This window comes from Cryptotermes secundus, unplaced genomic scaffold (genome assembly GCF_002891405.2).
Source record: "Cryptotermes secundus unplaced genomic scaffold, Csec_1.0 scaffold1523, whole genome shotgun sequence".
NCBI classification, from domain to species: Eukaryota; Metazoa; Arthropoda; class Insecta; order Blattodea; family Kalotermitidae; genus Cryptotermes; species Cryptotermes secundus.
The window spans coordinates 66,253-84,998 of NW_019730123.1; positions in this window are offsets into that span (position 1 = coordinate 66,253).

Consider the following 18,746-nt stretch of genomic DNA (forward strand, 5'->3'; position numbering starts at 1 on the left):
AACTGGCGAGTCAGGATATTTCTGACGAAACCTACGTGCGAATTTTCTGTAAATGTTTTTCCTTGCAATAGTTTCGACAATAAACACACGCTGTTTAATAGTGAACTTCATTTCCACCGTCTGTCGACAGCTGTAAACATTCCACTCCACTTCCACAGCAAGACAAAGACTGACTGTTTAATGCAACCTCGGGTTCCGATTATGCAACCATCGGCGTAGGAGCACTGCAGTCGCGGGGAGGAGTTGCATCCGTTCTGCGGTGGTATGACTCACGGCAAATTGCAGCCGCGGCGCGCACTTGATTGTACGCACTGTATAACAGAAACCCTCGTTCATTCACTTACAAAATTGTCGTGCTCATGTTAGTTTGCTGGGGACATGCAGCGATGTCCCGAAGTCATGTATGGAATTATGACAAATGCCAACGGGCATTCAAGCGAACATAATCGCGAAGAACATTTTTTAAGGTGCTTTCATTTATCGAATTTCGAGTGCACTAAATATTCTGAACTGCATTCCTCTGGATACGCTGGATATTGAACGTTTTTTGCACAAAGATGTTTTGTCCTCTGGCCAGTAACTCTTTCGGTAACGTAAAAAGATAGGAATTCATTAGATTTTATTTTCGGTCCGTGTCTACAAACATGTGAGTCCTCTGCACTTTCCGTCACTTGCGCCTAGGCGTACGGAAACAGTACTGTGTTTGAAATGTGAACTAGGGAGAGATTTGCAGTATCTGAGGATCTCGCAGTGGCGGTTATGAAGAATTCTCTGTCCTCGAATACAACGCCGTGTAGTCCGTTGGAAGTCAAGCGACGTTACGGAGGAACATATCGCCTCCATCTGCAGAAGGGAAGAGTAAGCCGAGCGAGAAACCAGCGTGAAAGGGGGTGTCAAGAAGGGAGTTAAATCCCAGACGACAGTACTCTTCAAGGACATATCTGTTACAGAATAATCTGATAGAGACCATAACCTATTTTTGACTTGGGAATGGAAACTATAGAAAGCAATTTGAAGATATCAGGCTCCTGAGATCGGACCCCCCCCCCTCCATTCCGAGTTGTTAAGTATACCAAAACGTTTGTAGCACAGGTCATATTCAGTTAAGAGGTTTTCACATTTTGTGATGACATAACCTGTCTTTACCGTGAAAAAGTTAAGATCGTTCGTGTGCTTAACTAATTAAGCACTACTGCATGAAGGCCTATGTGGGACTGGAAGTATAGATCCAGGTTTTCTTGACCTTAGCACTAGTTTGAGGTGAGTGGTCAGCTTCACGTCCCAGCCGCATTACCCCCGGGGAAAGCCCCGTTTACCCATTGAATAGGAGGCTGGGTGGACCCAGAAGCGGTCTGGACGACATGAAGAAGAGAAAATTGTTGACCTTATCTCGACTCGAACTCCGACCCATCGACGTTCCAGTCCATAGTCAATCGCTATACCGACTGCGCTATCCCGATTCCGGCCTGTCTTTACTGTACAGGTATAAAATGTCGTTGAATTGCTCGTCTTTCAGTAACCAGATCTGCATTCAAATATGGTCGAAAGACGAGGAGTGTATGATATACAAAGCTGCCCCTGAATGTTTCTTCTCTTCAATTGTCGCAAATAACTTCTTGTTAATGCTAAAGAGGCTTGGTAGTTGAAGAAAGCTCAATCATGTAACCATTCAGTCTTCTATTAAATACATAGACTGCCTTTAGCAAACTTACAGAGCTACTGCAGTGACAGACAGTCAAAGAACAAGTGCCATTACAGTAGCAGCACTGATCACTCGCTGTCAGCAAGTACACTCATTTCAAAGTGCCATTACAGTAGCAGCACTGATCACTCGCTGTCAGCAAGTACACTCATTTCAAAGTGCCATTACAGTAGCAGCACTATCACTCGCTGTCAGCAAGTACACTCATTGCAAAGTGCCATTACAGTAGCAGCACTATCACTCGCTGTCAGCAAGTACACTCATTTCAAACAAGTATATTCGAGCAACCAGGCCAGAAATTTCCTGAATCCCGAAGTTTCATTTTGTGTAGGAACACGCGTAGTAAAAATCTCGTGCAGTCCCGGTGGTTCCGACACTTGCAATCGCGCGCGCACGCACGCACGCACGCACGCTTTCGAACACACCAATGCACGAAACTGACTGGAGTGTATGCAACGGAAGACCTGCATGAGAAATGCGTTGTACTGTCATTCCCATGCTTGAAATTTTCGTTATGAGCGTCTACTGCCTGTTATGTTCCGTGCCTGCGAAATCCGCAGTTGGATGCCAGCCAGAGAACATAGATTGCTTGCTCTATAGAAAATTATTATCTTTATTTCTGTAAACGAATTTGTGAAAATTGATCATGTACCTTATGTGTTCATCTGTATAACCTTACGTGTCTGAGAATAAATCAGCTTGTGATTACAGTACAAACCCAGAGATGAGGACGCAGTGAGCTGATACTGACTGCTTCTCGCATTTGCCACAACCTGCGAAGCTCTTTATAGGTGCGTCCTGGCGGATCATGCTGAGTCTGATCTTCAAGAGTGGCCCAGGTTTATCTCTTAAATAACAGTGACATGCAGTCCTCCGCTGTCATTGCTTTCAGGATGCGTTATTTTCATTACTTTTATAAATTGCATTGTTTACAAAACTGTGAATTCACATGAATATATACGGATATTGTCACTTGACTGAGTGACTATAGACGGGGTTTGGAATGGGAATCAGATTTATTGCACTCATACAACTCGTTAGTACACTTCAAAATCACTATAGGACGACACACTAAGGTCTTCTAAGCCTGCTGCGTCTTCACCAGCTGTTGTCTGGTGGCGGATCCCAGCAATGTCCTCTGCTTCCGTGCTGACGTTCTTACCGGCTGGCGACTGTCTCCCAACTAACTCATTGCTATAAATGTCGGTTCTCAACTGATTCTCGGCACGGACACCACAGAAAACACTGTTCCTTTGTTGCTGTTTCCAATTGCTTCCGTCCAAACATCCTTCTTTGCGAAGCCGTTACTCAGTAAAGGCTGATGTATAGCTGCTTCTTTCCCTGTCGTTGCGTAGCACCGGGTCAACATGCCACAGTATGTCATGTCACATTCCTCTGTCTACCAGTCTGTACAGTATGACGATACGTGTGCCTCTCCTCCAGGGCAACCCAACATGGAGAATCTGTCCCTGTGCCTAACTAATTAAACACTGAGTTATGAAGGTGTATTGGGAAGTGGATGTATAGATCCATGTCTTCTTGACTTAGGCACCAGTTGGGGTGATTTGTCAGATTAACGCTCCGGCCACTTTACCCCTGGGGAAAGAGCCCACGTTACTCATTGGGCAGGAGGCTGGGTGGTCCGCAGAACCGGTCTGGACGACGTGGAGGACAGAAAATTCTTTACCCTGCCAGGACTGGAACCTCAACCCTTCCGTCGCCCAGTCCCTATAGAGACTGCGCCATGCCGGCTCATAAAACAACCCAGCATATTTCGAGGAAATCTGGTAAGTGGAAATATATTTAACCTGTTGGTATATGTTCATTTTGGTCCATACTGAGCTCGAGAAACCGTTGATTTACATGCCACTCTTATCAATTTTTATTAAAATTCAAAACGTTAATTACACCACTCCACATGTTTCTTGATCCATTCCTGAAATTAGTGGCTGGACGAATATAGATTAGCTACCAGCGACCAAGATAATAATCGCTCTTCAAGATATGCCAGAAAAGCAAGTCTGCGTATATTTTACCAATAAGGTCTGTAACGTGTATTCGGCAGGCAGCTCATTCGGCGCCTGCGTATCGATAACTTCTCGAAAACCATCGTCATTTACTTCCACGTGAGTGTCACCATCCACTCTTCTCACCCGCCCGTTGCAATACGTACAGTTCACAGAAAGTGAGATTACCCGCTAGGAAATAAATGAATTAACGATTACTTAAATTATGATTTCTGGTAGCAGCATATGAAGGAGAGGCTTCATCTAGGGGCTTCACAAATAAGGAAGCACTTTAAATCTTCATTCGGCCTTTTGAGAGTTTGTAAGAGTACGTCATTCCTTCTGCAGGCAAACTTACAGGTTCAAACTTCATGTTCACCGAGATACCCGTCACGATGACTTAAGCTCACACTGTATGTTCAGAATACAGATAATCTAGTAACTTTCTAATTATGACGTAAGGATATTCGTCGCAGTTTCATGATGGCTTATCCTCCGAGTTACTTCAGACACAACTCGCCTCTCTTCTGTAACAAAACAGCGATCCGCTGAATACAGAGCCCATTAAAAGGAACAACAAGGCTTACTATTACAATTTGTAAGGTCTATCGTCTGGGTGAGATTCATGATCACCAGGGCCCGGATTTTGATGACCTAAAAACATTTTAAAAATGACCTATAAAATGACCGAAAAAATCCAGGAAAATAACTTAAAAGTTAAAAGACAACCTAAAAAGTATCGTGTCACAATAAAATCTACTAGTTGTTTTAAAATGTATTTTTAATCTTTATTAACACTGCGAAATCGTCGTTACTCTTTTAAGTTCGTCCTCGTCTTTATGTTGAAAATTAAGCAATATATGATTAAATTTGAAGCTAAATGTTTTAATACGATTTTTTCTACCGCGCTGGAGCGCTTATCAAATGTACATACACGGTATTTAAGTGCCACCTCATTCAGAGTTGCAACAGATGACAGTCAACATGCAGAGATTCTCAAAGGTGAGAGAGCGCCTATTGTCCGACAGCGCATTCCTGTAGTTGGAGAAACTCCTTTCCACATCTGCAGACACAGTGGGAGCGTACTTGAAGTGTACCAAATCACTAGCAGTATGTTCCTCTTCAATATCGAAAGTGCTGAAGGACTCTCCTGACAGAATTCGAGAAATGCTGCATAATGTTTCATAACTTGAGTTTTTATCTAGAGCATTTTTCATTTTTCTTGACACCATTTTACCAATGTTCCCTGACACTTGCTTCAAATCACTGGCTATTTTTTCACCAGAGCGAGCGAATCTTCTAGCATTGCTCCTTTCTCCTGCAAGCATTTGATTCCTTCCGTCAAGGAACTGCAATTTGCCTTTATGAAGGCCAGCTGTCCTTCCATTTCGCTGCACGAGAACTGTTCCTGAGCAGCTTCAGTTGCCCTCGCATCCTCCGTCTTCACTGAATCTACAGTGTTTCACTACCTGAAAATGGTCGCATTAGTAAATTGCAGCCTCAATCCACGTTCCCAATCTTGTGATGACGGGTTCCGGGGGCAGTGGAACACCAGGAGCCATAGACTTAAACTGTATTTTACGAGCTGAAGCCTTGACGAAAATCTTCTTCGTCCTCGACACGAGAGCATCCACTTGAGGAAATCTTGATCTCACTTCATCGTCACCCTATGCAGTGCATGAGCTAGGCAAGTAACGTGTACCAATTTCGTATAAAACGACTTTACTGACTTGCCTGATTTTAAAATATATGGGGCCGCATCGGTCACAAAAAGGAAGACGACATCGTGTCGTATAACCTCTGGCCACAGTAGAAACATCGATCTGTCAAAGAGTTTACAAACTGTGGAATGATTAACGGATTCTAGCACCTCACTCGTAAGCAGAAACACTTCACCTGGTCCATCAACTTCCAATGTTCCAATGATGATGTTTGCCACGTAGCGAGCCTCCGTATCGCAGGTCTCATCAGTGGAAACGAAGATCTTCTTCCCGTGCGCTTTATTCCTAATCATTTCCAGGATATTGTTGTAGCACTGGGAAAGGTAGTTCTTCCTGAGTGTAGATTCATCCGGGATGGAACGACCACAGTTTACTTCCAGAAAACTTTTCAGATTTCCATTGTTCAGAGCCCAAAACGGAATATGGGGGGGGGCAGAACATCACACAGATCTCTGAAAAAATCCGATGACTTATTTCCGCCTCCAGATGAACACTGTTGCAGTAACATTTGCACAGGTTTCTTTTTGTTCGAAATTTGCACTGCTCGTATATGCTTGTCGCGGCCGATATGTTGTTGTACCGTGAAATTTTTTCTGCCGCTAATTTTGTGTCACACATCTCACAGCATAAAATGTTACCATCAGTTGAAAATATATCATCTCCAAATTCAGCTACACAATTTAGACAGCTTTGCTTTAAGCATCGTGCAACACAGAACTGAACTTTGCACACTGAGAACCTTTCGTCAACTGAATCTTTGTCTGTACAGTCACGGGCGAGAAACTGAAGACAGACGGAGTTATTGAGCAACAATATGTTATAAAAAGGGAGGGATTCCGACTAGAAATATTTGTAACTAAGCAAATTCCTTTGCACAGAACTTGGAAAGGTCCGCAGCGTGAGTGACCGCTGTCGTACCCTGCTGCCAGCTTAAAATATTTTGATATGTAATGTCAGCACTTTCCGCAAAACGAACGGAAAGGACGGGTCAGGATTACAACTTATTGTTGCATACTGTGGTAGCAGGTATTTGGGGTGCAGCTGCAGGCTGCCTGAGTAGAGGCAGGAGAAAGAGAAAGAACACTTTACTTGAATGTTATTTACATTTCTGAAAACATATAAAGAAAAATTTCCTAAGATGGTCAGAATGACAAAAAATACCTTTAAAAGTTGAAAATTTTACCAAAAATTACCCTCAAACCGAAAAAAAATGACCTAAAACTTAAAAATGATGAAAAACGACCAAAATGACCTATAAAAGTTACATTTCTGTAACCAGCAGCTCATCTCCGGGATTTATATATTTACGGGCATCGAATAGGATAGAAGGAAACAGGCTGACATGTCATCAAAATCCGGGCCCTGGTGATCACATACTGTCTCTGCCGTGGTCTCTGTAACTGTGGGTTGCGGACTGCGTTGACTTGTTTCAGTGCAGAACTTCAGAAAGTCGGTAAGATTCAATACAGCTGCAGCTGGCGAAACACTTGGCGAATATTCCCTGTAGTTCACTGCAGGTGTAGAGAGGCTCTAGAGTTATCTGTGCTCCTTCCGTCGCCGCGCAGCCTGATAAGAGACCTGCAGAAATGTGAAGACCTGACACTTCGTTGACCGTCAGAGAAGGGGGGAGGTCGAGTAAATGTATGTATTATTCCGGGCAGCCGCGCTACCAAATGTCTCAAACCCCTGGTTTATATTACTGCATTTAACCAGGGCCTCTAGCACTCCCATTCAAACAGTGAAGATTTCGCGTCTGTTGTATGCCCTCATTAGAAGATAAGCAGCCTATGGATAAGTAAATTTATTGACATGACCTTCATAAACTTGAACCTCCTCTGTGGTCTAGTGGTCAGAGTTCCGTTCCCGGCGCTCCCAGATTGTCGGAGAAGTAGTGGACCTGGAACGGGGTCCACTCAGCCTCGTGAGGATAATTGAGGAGCCATTTCAAGGAAATAGCGGCTCCGGTCTAGAAAACCGAAATTAACGACCGTGGGAATCCGTTGCGCTGACCACGCGACACCCTCTATCCGCTAAAGTTGGCACTAACTTCGCCGACAAGCGACGGTCACTCGATCGGTATAGTTCGCTTGCGGAGTACAAGCCACGGATTTTTTTTTCATAAACTTACAGACAGAAGAAACTTGTGACATTCCAAGGAAATGTGGAATGGTGAATTCTAAACCAATTTAAAAGTGACTCTAAAATAGCGGTATCGCAATAAGTCTGATACCTAAATCGCGACATTTATGATGATAATGACCGTATAAATATTCAAACGTTACACGTCGTGCTCTAAGTAGACGCCCTAGCAGCATCAAGTAACTTATTCTTTCTTCCCAAAAATGCATTACCTCAATTCCATGTGCTATTCCCCTCCCGTCCCTTTCTCTCTTCATTGGAAGGAAAAAAAACAGTAAGAACCACGTAACCCTAATTCGTATTCGGTAGATCCTCGGTTCAAATCACGGTCCGGAAATCGACTGTTCCGACAGATTTTTTTTTGGGGGGGGGTGATTTTCCTCAGCAACCCAATGAGATACAGCGATACCCTAAATTATGTCTCGACGTTTCATTTCATATACTCTCCTCTTCATTCCCCCTTGGCACTACATCCCCAGTGGGCCTAGGCCTACCTCCATGCACTTCTCCGTGCACTTCGGCTTTTTTCTAAATCTTACACATTCGGTAGGACTCCTTGGGCCGGTGATCAGCTCGTCGCAAGGCCTCTACCTGTACACAAACACAGAAAAACGCACACAAACCCCCATGCCCTAAATGGGATTCGAACCCACGATCCCGGTTTCCAAGCGAGCGAAGACATTACATGCCTTAGACCGCTCGGCTACCGTGACCGGCATCCTCTTCATTACTCACTAATTATTCTGCTACGTATTAGACGCTGTAAATTAGTCGTAACTGCTGGTAGCGCCGTTTTTTTTTTCATTGGCGCTACAGCCCTCATTTGGGCCTAGGCCTACCTCCATGAAACTCTCCGTGCACTTCGGCTTTTTTTCTAAATCTTACACATTCGGTAGGACTCCTTGGGCGAGTGATCAGCTCGTCGCAAGGTAGCGCCGTTAGCTGCACCAATATAAATAAATAAAGCAATAAAATCAGATTCAGTTGCAAGGATTGGAAAATTTATGTGACATCAAGTGGATCAGACAGTTTTGACAACAGGAACAGTGGCCGTAACTGCGTCTACCGTCTACTAAATTTGCAACTGAAGAGCGAAATCTTCGCATGTGCCAGTTACGATCCCTTATTAAACGTCCTCTAAGGGTTACAGGAACAGAAATTCTCTGCATCCTAACTTCTGAACCTTTGTCCGCGTTTTGTTCGCATCCGTTCGTACATAGAACCTCAGCAGATTCCGTGTAAGGTTACATTTGTAAGTACAATTCGGTCCCCAACACATGAACGCTCGACATCCGCATGCATGAACGGCATAGGAACTGTCCATTTGTATTTCGTTTTACTCCACTTAACTCGTCACTGAACCTGTAACGTACTCTTTAGTCATTAAACAGTTGAAAGCTATTCATACGGTAAAAAGACTTTGTTTATAAGTTTACGTACTCTACGATTACTACTTGTTACATTATTTCTTATCGGGAAAAAGCATGTTTCGACATAAGACGACTCGACCTGCGAACGGGGCTCTGGAACTGGTCCGTACCCCTTCGTACGCCGAGGATCAAGTGTATTCGTTTTATGGCACAGCTTTGCCTTTTGCAGGACGGTTTCACTGTTTCAAAGCTGCCGACTGTCCGTTCCTTCGGTTTCGGCTTTGTAACGAGAAGACTTATATCTATCTAAAAGAGGTGACAGTTTCAGGGTGATAACGATGCCAGTCCTCTGAATACTGTCACTTCAACCTGGGAAGGATTACCACGGTTACAGATCTGTAATTTGCCGAGTATGCAAACGTAGATCAAGTAATTTTATAGCTCCTATGAGTTCCATCCACGTTGACTTCGATAGCTTTGTGAAGCTTGTCCAGACGCTCCGATATGCGAACTCTGCCCTCCGTCAATCAGCTGACCCTAGCATACTGCGTTGTAGCTTCTCATTTCACGCAACAGAAGCGTTCTAGAAGACAAGGAAGTTATTCTTTGCATTCAATTGAAAAGGTCAGAACAAGAAAGAAGTCAGTAATAATAAAAAAAGTAACACAAAACTCTCCGAACCTTCAGAAGGAATCTGGCAATTGTCAAAGAAATATGGAAATTCGCATCTAATGTTCCACGAATAAATGGCAGTTTAACAATGATTATGAATCAGCTCGGCTTGCTGCTTGCTTACTCTTCGAACCGGTAGATACAGGCGGTGTGTTCCTCGGAAACGTCGGCCGGTAGGCTTCAGCCACCACTTCCCAGAAGATATGCGCTACTCGTATTATGAATATCAGTTTCTTTGAGGGGAACTAAGAAAATTGTACTCCGGTTATATATACCGCAAGCGAGGCGTACAATTTAACAAGTTCTGGGAAGAACTAATCACTTGCCTTCCTTTCACTACAAACTGTGGGTCTGATACAAAGCGTGGGACGAAACTTTCATACGTATGCGCGTAAATACGTCAATACAAAAGCAAAAACTCGATTTCTATAGAACCTGAATTGTACGAAAATGGGGATGGCTAAGAACAGGACAGACTTACATAACCTTTTTTGAGAACTTTGTGGCGTATAGACCCGTTGCTAGGCAAAGACCTCGAAGAAAAACAATGATTACAGCCGTTGCTATGCAATAGGCGAATAAACAGCAGTGTTACGCAAACCTATTCTAGGCAACGGATCTGTGAACACGTTCCCGCTGAAACGAATACGCATCCAACATTAGAAGAACAGTGTTTTCTACGTGGTCCGTGCCGATGAGTTATAAAAATAACAGAAGGGTGGCTTCAAATATATCTCTGGTCGTGAGCTTTAAGGAGCCTGACGCCAAGACGAACTGATTGGCGGTAAACCGCCAGTCGTAAAGTAACTTTGACTTTGGCAACCAGTCAAACCCGTGTGGAGGTGGATCGAATACCTCCACCGTGACCCTGCGAGTCGTAGGAGGCGACGAATAGGGAAGTCTCAAATCTGAAACAGTAAAATACGGTCGCGAGTACCAAGGGACTCGGACTCAAGAAAGACTGCGCTGGCAAGGGCTAGCAGCATATACATATAATAGACCCGTCCTCTCGTCAGAGAGGACGCATCACAAAAAACAAGACCGTAACTGTCAAACAGTAGTAAATATCTGGTCGTGAGCCTCAGGACTGATTGACCGTCAGTCGCAATGTGACTTTGACTTTGGAAACCAGTCACTTGAGCTCTGCAAGGGAGGCTGAGAATAGATGGCGCTATAGTTAATTGTTAGTTGTTAGTTTTCGATTGAGAGTTCAGTTCTATGCGGGCGGCTGTGACAAGAGAACCCGAGCGTTGGAAGCTGAAGATTATCTCTGTTAGAAGCCGTTACTAGGGGACGGCTGTTGGAAACACAGCAGGCTGGAAAAGGGCTTAGTGGGTGGTGCGGTGTTTGTGAAGTGCAGAGATCTGCGATAGCGCTGTAATTACTAGCAGTTCCGAGTGGTGTGTATTAGTGGTCAGTAAATCCTTTCAGCCAATCCAACACCCCGTCTAGTGTCACCTCTAAATCGTGACAGTATGTTGCAGATAGGCAAGAGACACGTATCTTAATCTTCAGGGCCATGTACGAAAAGGTGGACTGAGAGTGCTTACATTAATATCCAGATAGGTTTGTGGTAGCTGATTACTGACTCAGAATAGTGTACTGTGCCAGACTGTACGTCTATACTCGTATTGGAGAAGCACGCTTTAATTTGTTTCCCCAGGTTTTGGCTGAGTCGTTTCAAGTTTATATCAGTGAAAGAACTGACTTATGGAGCCCCAATTATCCACTCTAGACTGAAGTTCCCGACTAAGATAAGGTGGCTGATGTTGACAGAACTAAAAATAGCATGAAGGACATTGACGAGATTTGGTTCGCAGACTTGTGGTGTCCTGCAGATGAACGCAGTATCATTGCGAGAAAGAACGCTACAATCAACAACACCCTCAGGATAGGATAGCGACTAAAAAGCGTCCATTTTGCCTGCGCAGTTCCAAGACCTTCCGTCTGTGGTATAACTTTCGTCCCTGTACCGTCTGGCTTGAAGTAAATCTGTCAGCGACTGATTTTGCTGTGCGTGTACAGGCATGTCTGCGAGCATGTTGGAGCGTATTAAAAATAAATTACACATTTCGGAGCTCAGTATGAAGAAGGCATTCTTGTTTCAATTCTTGCCGCTCTCGTTGAAAAATAAAACTGCTCCACCTTTGAATGCAAGTTCACTCGCAGAAATTGCTCACTTCCAGAACGGAGTTTTCCGATATGTCAAGCGGACCGTTCCCTTTTCTGAAAACACCAATCATGTTTCAAGTTTAGGACGTGCCAAATATTTCACAAACGAATTAACCGAAGTAGTGAAACAGCCAGTCCTTAAATCGCAGTTCTCTGCCTTACCAGTGATTCAAATTTTGAGCTCACGGCTTTCTGGATTGCAAAGATTCAAACATGGCTTTGAAAATCCTTCTCGCCTTCACCAGAACTTATGAACGTAGAGTTGGCCCTTCAAGTTTGCCTCAGATTCAAACTAAATGCAAAATAGACTCAGCGTGAAAGAACGGATTTGGCCTGCGCCTGCTGCATAACTCCAGTTATTAAGAAAGTAACAGAAGCTGAAGAACCGCCTCTGTGGTCTAGTGGTCAGAGTTCCTGGCTACAGAGCCAGAGGTCCCAAGGTCCCGGGTTCCATTCCCGGTGCTACCATATTTTCTGAGAAGTAGTGGGTCTGAAACGGGGTCCGCTCAGCCTCGTGAGGACAACTGAGGAGCCACTTAAATGGAAAAGTAGCGGCTCCGTGCTAGAAAACCGAGATTAACAGCCGTGGGGATCCGTTGCGCTAACCGCGCTACGCCCTCTATCCGCAAAAGTTTGCACTAACTTCGCCGATAAGCGACGGTCGCTCGGTAGGTATAGTTTGCTTGCGGACTAACAGAAGCAGTTTTCTCACTGGTTTTCTTCATTTGTGATCAGAGTGTTGCATGGTTGTATTATTTTTAAATGTTGCCATTGCTTTTATGATTACGGGTAGATGCGCCCATGTGCATTGCAATTGCGACGCAAGAAAAACCTTCCAATACATTTCTTTTGTAAACAAAAGCAATGTAAGCCCTCAGATTTTCGATATGCATGCATCATTTTGTGAGTCTTGAAAAATAATGCAATTGTTATTTTGTTAATGTCCAAATTAAACAACTTTGTTAAATTACTCAGAATTGAGATCTTTGCGCAGTGGCTATGAGTAAAAGCAATACTGTGACATCTTCAAGTCTGGTAGAAGCTTATAGACGTTTCGGAGGAACAGTAGTAAACTTCTACCAGACTACTCGACGTTACATACCAGATGAAAGCATTATTCTTGTTTAAATATTTCTAGTTCTCATCTGGTCTCATAACTCATTCTAAAAATAGGGCGCCTGTCGAAAATAGTTGAGAACCACTATGTTGTAAATGATTTACAACAAGCAACGTCTTTTCTTGCTCATCACAAACAAATGTCTTTGAACTTCAACAGACTGAAGAAACTAACCGCACCGTATGGCAATTTTCGGGAACGGTGTCTACAGCGGTTCCGATAATGTGAGAGCGTGTGACTGATCTGACACTGACATCTCATACCGACAGTACTGGTGTGCGCGAGACCAGCTGCGCATGAACTGTTTCTCGGGAAACAGCAAAATCTCGCCGATATGGGTGTGCGGCAACAACAGTTCCACCGGATCAGTGGATGTGTAAGGGACACCAGTTGCAACAGAATACATCTAACCGTATTGTTGGGGCATGTGGAAACAGCCTTACGCGGCACGCCTGACAAACGCCCTCTATCATGCAGTCCTCACACAAAAACATAAATTGCCATTATTCACGATTCCAATTTGAATGGAAAAAAAAGAATGTTATCCGTAGGTATTGTTTCCCGGATTTATTATGGATACGATTTCATTATTTTAGAATTTAAACAATATACTTTTAAGCAATAAACTGTATACACAGTAATCATTATTATATCTGCCTGCTGCTGCCATAGTACGTATATCAATCCAGCTTTCCTTCCCTTGATAATGCGACCCGAACCAAGAGGTCAAAATATGTTTTCACGGAAGCATACACGAGCTTGATAAGCCTGTTCTAAATTCATGTAACAATCCACAGTTTCTCTCTGTAACCCAAGTATCGAAGTTCATCGGTATATGAGATAAGAGTCATGCATTTTTTATCTTGGAAAACTGTGACATGGTTATGTCATTACAGCCCGTAACTTGCAGGAAACTGGCCACAGCACATAATATAAATATAAACAGTACGTTATGTAAATATAAATATAAACAGGGTGCCACTCGAAACGCCTGCCGAACTCCCATTTTTCATTCAAAGTCATTCATTCATTTCGAAGCCTGACAGACGGTTCATGGGACACTCAGTGTACAGACAGTTAATGTACTTGAGTAATAATGTAAGAACTGTTGAATCCATTGGTCCCTACCGGTTGTATAGCTCTTCCTCTGTCCCCATAACTTTGGGATTAACTTTCTGATCTCAGAAGCACAAGCTTTGCAGTTTTCGTTCTAATCGGATCTTCCTCTGTTGGTTTCTTTACATGTAAGTTGATTTCTCTATTACTCGCTCTACCTGCGCCTGCATGACGTGCTGCGCTGCAGTAAATGCTTTGTTACAAAGGCACTGAAATTTCTGACGATGGTGGATGACACAGAATTACCGGGTTTTTGGACTTTTTCCATCGTCCGAAATTCTAGGTAACAGAGACATGACATTTCGGAAACTGGATTTGTTTCCGTCTTCAGGTGAGAAAGGAAGACGGAAATAGATCCAGTTTCCGAAATGTCGTGTCTCTGTTACCAAGAATTTCGAACGATTGGAAGAGTCCAAAAACCCAGTAATTCTGTGTCTAATCAGAATTGCTTGGAACCTATTGTTTGTCAGGTGCTTAGGTGCAAGGAAATGGATTTTCTAAGGCATTCGGCCATGATATCACGGATGGAAGGAAATAGAAATGAAACAATTGGGACATAAGTGGGGATGTAAGAGACATGTTACAGAAAAAGAACAGCAGTTCAGATGGTATGGCCACATAATGCAAATGGAGGATTATAGAATTGCTAAACAGATTGCAGAATGGAACCCACAGGGGAAAAGGAGGAGGAGCGGCAGACCAATCAGCACATGGAAGGATAAGATTAGGGACGGCATGCAAAGAAGGAACCCCAAGGATGTAGAATGTTTCGGTCGAGAGCTCTGGAGGAAAAAAAAATTGTCTTTGGGTTGAGGAAAGCTGTGTATTAACAGAAAAATTATTTTAATAATATTAACCAAGAGTGAAGGAAAGTAGTCCTAATGCATTCAGAAATTCATGAAATATAAAAATATCATATTTGCGTTCTTAAAAGTCGTTAGCAAGTGTTTACTCCTGTATTGAGCTTCTAAGATTTTTTTTTTATGTCGAGACTGGTTCTCTGGCCCGTTTAGTCTCCTGCCCAGTCGGTAAAGCGAACCTTTCTGTGGGAGTAGAGCGGCCGCGACCACTAGTCTGTGTGCCCTAGTGTGGAGATCAGCGATGGCGCTATAATTATATCCAGTCACGAGTCATGTGTTGAAGTGGTCAGTAAATCCGATCTCTGATTCAAACCCCAGTCGAGAGTTACTAGAACACGTGACAATATAAAACAGAAAATCAGTAAAGTGAATACAAATTGTAATTCCACATTTCCGTATCACAAATGCGTAAAGATGAAATTATTAGATGTACGGTCACTCGGGAGTGAAATACCTTAATTCACTGCGGACATTATTAAGAGCTCGGTTACTAAATACAAGTTGTGTGGCCTAGCCATAGCTCAAGCGGTTAGTCGCTGGCTTCCCACCGCGGCGGCCCGGGTTCAATCCCGGGTCTGATCAAGTGGGATTTGTGGTTGACAAAGTGGCGCTGGGGCGGGTTTTCTCCGAGTTCTTTGGTTTCCCCTGCTAATCTTCATTCCACCAAATTCTCCATCATCATAATCACCCGGGGCAGGCTACAGTAGGCCAATCAGTGGCCGCCGTCCCGAGTGGACCCAGTTGGACTCCACACCCCACTAAGTGAAATAAAAAAGAAATACAAGTTGTCGGCTTTTGTGATGACTACATTAAAATCAATTTTATTTGGGTACTTCGAGGGAAAACTAATGTAATTCCAAAATTGAAAGACATCATGAAACGGGACATAGTTGGAAAACGATGTATGAACATATGATGCACAACTGTACACAAAGTAGCTGTGGTGCACTACCGATAGACATTGAAGCACCGGTACTGGGTGTATACTGTCACGTGGTACATGTGACTGTAGACGGGTTTTGGATTGGTGGCTCGATTTATTGACCGCTTACAGGTCGTAACTACAAATAACTTTAACACTATCGCTGATTTCCAGTTTTATAAATCGCTAAACGCTAAGACTTCTCCAGCCTTCAGTGCCTCCTCTAGACGTTTCCTGGTAATGGCTATACCTCTACTCCAGCTCAAGTCCTCTCTTCACATCCTCCCCTACAGAACTGACTATTAAGTGACTAAGTCAAAGCCAAAGTCAGAGTTGCTTTACGACTGCTAGTTTACCGTCAATCAATTTGTCTTGCGTCAAGCCCCTTGAGACCCACGACAAGGAATTCTTCCCTCAACTGAACCCTTGCTGTAAGAGTCCTTATGTAACATCTTTTCTGCCGAGAAGATGGGATTGTCTCATAAGATTATACTTGGTCTTTCGTCAATCGTACATTTCGCAGCTCGGTAGCGCAGTAGACAGCGCCTAAGTCTCATAATTCAAGCGACTAAGTCAAAGTCACATTGCGACTGACGGTCGCTCAGTCAGTCAGTCTTGGTGTCGAGCCCCATGACCAGATATTTATTACTGTTTGACAGTTACGGTCTTGTTTTTGTGGGGCGCCCTCTGACGAGAGGACGGGTCTGTCTTCTGTCAGAGTCATTGTCTGCAGTAATAAGTCATTTGTCATAATGTAATGGATATTTACATTTTACATGTTAAACATGTTAATAAATGTATATGGAATATATACAGGGCCTCTGTGAGTCCAGGCTCAGTACAGCACATCCTATTTTAGTAGCTTCCGCTACAATGGCAGTCTAGTCACTTCAACGGTCGTATGCTTGACCGCCGCCAAGTTTAAGCCTTTTAAAGTTACTAAGTCAAAGTCACATTGCGACTGACGGTCGGTCAGTATGTCTGTCTTGATGTCGAACCCCGACTTGGGCTCATGACAAGATGTTTCTCCTTATATGAAATTTACTGTGCTGTCCATCTGGGGCGCCCTCTCTGACGAGAGGTCGGGTCTGTCATCTCGGTAAGGACCACAGAGAAAAACAGTTCTATTGTTGCGCTCGTTTTTTTGCGGGAGTTACCTAGCAACGACCGCTGTTTAGAGAGTCACCGCCTAGCAACGGGTCTATACGCCACAATACAAACATTTCCATATGTGCAAAGTTCGTGCTACTGAACGTCAGAGTTTCTGTGATGAAGCTGATCGCATCACAGGATTTGATGTCGTTTTTTTGCCGGCACTAGACTTATCGAAATATATTTAGCCGAGGTGCCCGACATTGTTTCCTTTCTTTCAAAATGAGAGTAGCGATTTCTGGTTTTTATTCTTGCGAAGAAAGTACGGCGAGACAGTCTGCTTCCACAACTGAAGCAGCTAAAGAATTAAAGCAATTGACAGAAAATCTGAGTAACAAAATCGGTGAAACACGAGTCTCTCAGAAGACAAAATTAGTGACAGTTTTCTCAAACGAATCCTTCAGGTTTGCGAATGATGATTTCGCATGACATGAACCGATTAGTTCGGTAAGGAGTACTTGCGTTGAAACTTTCAGAGCCGAAGAGATCGGCTCGAGGTTAATCAGTTAGTACAGTATTTCTGCCAGTAGGTTCATCAAGTGTTATATACTGATGTTTGGAGGAAAGAACAAGCTTCATCGCTATCTGTAAATGCGGTCGTTTGAGGGTAATTTACGGAAATATTGTCGGTTTTTGTTCGCAAAAACATTTACACACAGGCAACCTTGGTTTTTCTTTCAGGTAGTGCTACGGCGGGGATCGGCAGTCAAAGGAAAAAATTCATTTTGTGGTACATCGGTATTTGAATGGATGAAACTTTATATTTGCCCTGAATGGAACACTACTGAAAAGTCAAACGATTCTGTTCGCAAGAGAGTTGAGTGTGCGTAAGTGCTGACGCTGTGTTTGATTAATTTTGTACTGCAAGGACGAACGCGGAAGTGAACTAACAGTACCGAGCAGAATACCGAATACCGTTGGCTTGATATAGTCAACCGTTTTTACTACGTTCTTATTCCAACCAACACATTTAATGCTTTTTTTTTTTACTGCATGTGGGGTGGGACGAAGGCTGAAAACCCACTTAGCGACAAGCCGCGCGAGGTTTGTCGAGTGTTGTCGCTCGTGGCCCTTATTTGTATTGCTTTTATGAGCCGCGCGCGGTTAAGTTTTGGAACGCGGCACACAGGCGGCAGAGCTGTCGCACGCCTATTAAGTATAACTAACGGACGCGCGCGACAAAGAGCGGCTAGCCGCTCGCGACCAGTCGCGTCAGTGGGTTTTCAGCCTAAGTCCCTTGTACTGCGGCCACGTCTGGCCTATTGTACCAGCCCCAGATGATAGGCGAAGGTGATTGTGGAGCAATTGGTGGAATGAAGATTGGCAGGGGAAACCGAAGTACTCGGAGAAAACCTGCTCCAGTGCCACTTTGTCGACCACAAATCCCACCTGACCAGACCGGGAATCGAACCCGGCCCGCCGCGGTGGGAAGCCAGCGACTAACCGCTTGAGCTATGGCGAGGCCCATTTAATGCTTACTGTGAATATACTGTTAGTTCACCAGGTATAAGTGTTCCAGTGGAACGAATGTTTTCACAAATTAACGGTGGCGTAGTTGGTTGAGGCACCAGGCTACAACCTGGAAGGTCGCGGGTTCTCTTCCCGGTGAGTTTACTGGATTTTTAAATTGACTTAATACTTCCAGCCGCACTATGCTCTCAGCCTCTAACAGAAATGAGTACCAGGAATCTTCCTGCGGGGTAAAGGGCGGCTGGCGCGTAAGGCTGATAACCATACCGCCATCTGTGAGCCAGTTGTCTAGGAAAAATGTGGGAGCCTTGACGTCTCGCAACCCTA